Source organism: Coenobita brevimanus, chromosome 70, assembly GCF_032717465.1.
Source record: "Coenobita brevimanus isolate Jiangsu-jjx chromosome 70, ASM3271746v2, whole genome shotgun sequence".
In the NCBI taxonomy this organism is placed as follows: domain Eukaryota; kingdom Metazoa; phylum Arthropoda; class Malacostraca; order Decapoda; family Coenobitidae; genus Coenobita; species Coenobita brevimanus.
The window spans coordinates 56,964,410-56,966,427 of record NC_137023.1 but is presented as its reverse complement, the minus strand read 5'-3'; the positions used below and the strand labels follow the sequence as shown (position 1 = coordinate 56,966,427).

General features: G+C 52.3%; 1 pseudogene; it reads right to left on the bottom strand.

The window, feature by feature from the left end:
- Positions 1 to 856: 856 nt before the first annotated feature.
- On the bottom strand, positions 857 to 1,711 carry LOC145406348 (BTB/POZ domain-containing protein KCTD16 pseudogene; annotated as a pseudogene).
- Positions 1,712 to 2,018: the final 307 nt, after the last annotated feature.

The following is a 2,018-nucleotide window of genomic DNA, read 5'->3' as shown; positions in this document are numbered from 1 at the left end:
CGTAACCAAAAATACACTGAACACTGACACAGTCTATTTTTTACATTGCCTTCTTTTGCAATGCTTTTCTACGTAATGCTTCAAAAATATAGTAACTGGTTCTACAATATATGATGGCATATATATATTTCAACTTACTTATATTTCACATTGCAATTACATGTGCCACATAATGAAGTATGATTTCAGTGCACGATTATCTGATACACAAACCAATTAAAAGCGACCACTAATCATCCGGGTCACCGTTGTTTTTTTTATTACTCGTGATTTACATGTTGATTAGCAAAGTAACATTAGAGGTTTGTTTTGGATTCACTTGTCACTCGTTTAGCGGTGCTCTGTGCTCACACGCCATGAAAGACTAATCATGTGCTTGGCTTGTGCAGCGTGGTGGTGGGGCTGAACACTTGTGAGCACTTGCAGGCATGAGCGCTTCGCGAGGACCGCTGGAGTTGGTCTTGGGACCATGTTTTGGTCTGCTTAGGAAACTCTCTACCACCTCTTTCTTAAGAAATTATTTTGCACATTACACATTGCTATTTTCTTGTATGCTACTCACGTCCTTTCATTATCGACATATATTGCATAAATAACATACAAGATTATATTAGTGTGCAAGGCAGAGAAATGTGTTAATAAGGAAGAGGTGCTGGGGAGTCTCCACAACCGACGAAAATACGTTTCTTGGACAAGCACGTGATGATACGTCGCAGTGTCGCGCAGGGGTCGCGCCCCCCTGGACTCCACGTCAGGTTAGCTGTGCTGGGGGTCGTCAAAAGAGAGACTTGCAGGGAGTGACGGGCCTTTTCATGGTCTCACTTGCCTCCGCCGCTGCACCGACCCCCGCGTCATATTATTCTCTTACCCACACGAATTCGTTATAGTGGTTCCATCGGTCTTCTTCGTTGTCCATGCCGGGTTTTTTGTCCCCCAGGATGCCCCCCGCGGTGCTAGAACCGCAGGTCCCGGCGCACTTGTACCCCGCCAGCACCAGCATGTCGAAGGCCTGCTCCAGGAAGGTGTGCTTCAGGAAGAACCTCGCGGTGTACCGGTCCACTGCGCCTCGGTCCGGGTCTCGGGACTCGTTCAGCGTCTCACCGAACACTTCCCGACACAGCGTGACCCGACCGCACACCAGGATCCGACTTAACTTCCGGAATTTGACGTCGGCCAGTCCGTCCCGACCGAAGGCAAATGTTCCACGGTAGCCGATGGTGATGGTGCCTACTGTGGTCCGGACTGTGTAGGCCGGGTCTACGGGACTGAGGGACTTGGGCAGCGTGAGGGAGTCGATCATGTCCTGTAGCTGAAAGTACTCGGCCTCCTTCTTCAGTCTCTCCCGCTCACTGAAGTTCTCCGGCAGCACAAGTTTCTGGTTACGAAGGAAGTCTAAGATGTACCTGAAGAGCACGCCGTCGCGGTCGATGAAGAACTTGCCTTTGGAGTCACGTAGTACAGGTGATTTGGCCTTCCCGCAAAACATCTGACCCAGGACGCTCTCTTGGTCCCGCTGGAGGGTGGTGAGGGCGGTGGTGTAGAAAACTCCGCCCACATTCAGCTCCACGATGGGCGGAAACACCTGCACGATGGAGTTCATACCAGTGCCTGTTTGCTGTTGCTGGGGTAAAGGCTGTTCCGGGGGTGGCTGTCCACTGTTTGAGGAAGCCGAGGACGAGGAACTGTTTGTGGCGGCTCCGTTTGTGGCCATGGTGTTGGTGTGGCGCGGGGAGGAGAGGCGTGGTGTGGCACGGGTGGTGGCGGCCGCGAGAGTGAGGAGCGAGTCAATACCCAGACAGACCACTACCACCACCACCTCCCACCCCGCGCACACCCCCACACACGCACAAACACACACGCAGACAGCCGCACATGCACACACGCACCCCGCACGCATATGTAAACGTATGAAACATTATATGCGACACAAGGACGACTGTGTAGCGTGAGGGATGAGACAGGGCTGTGACGTGCCTGTATATGGCGGGTGGACCTAACCATTCCTCACGGCCACACCA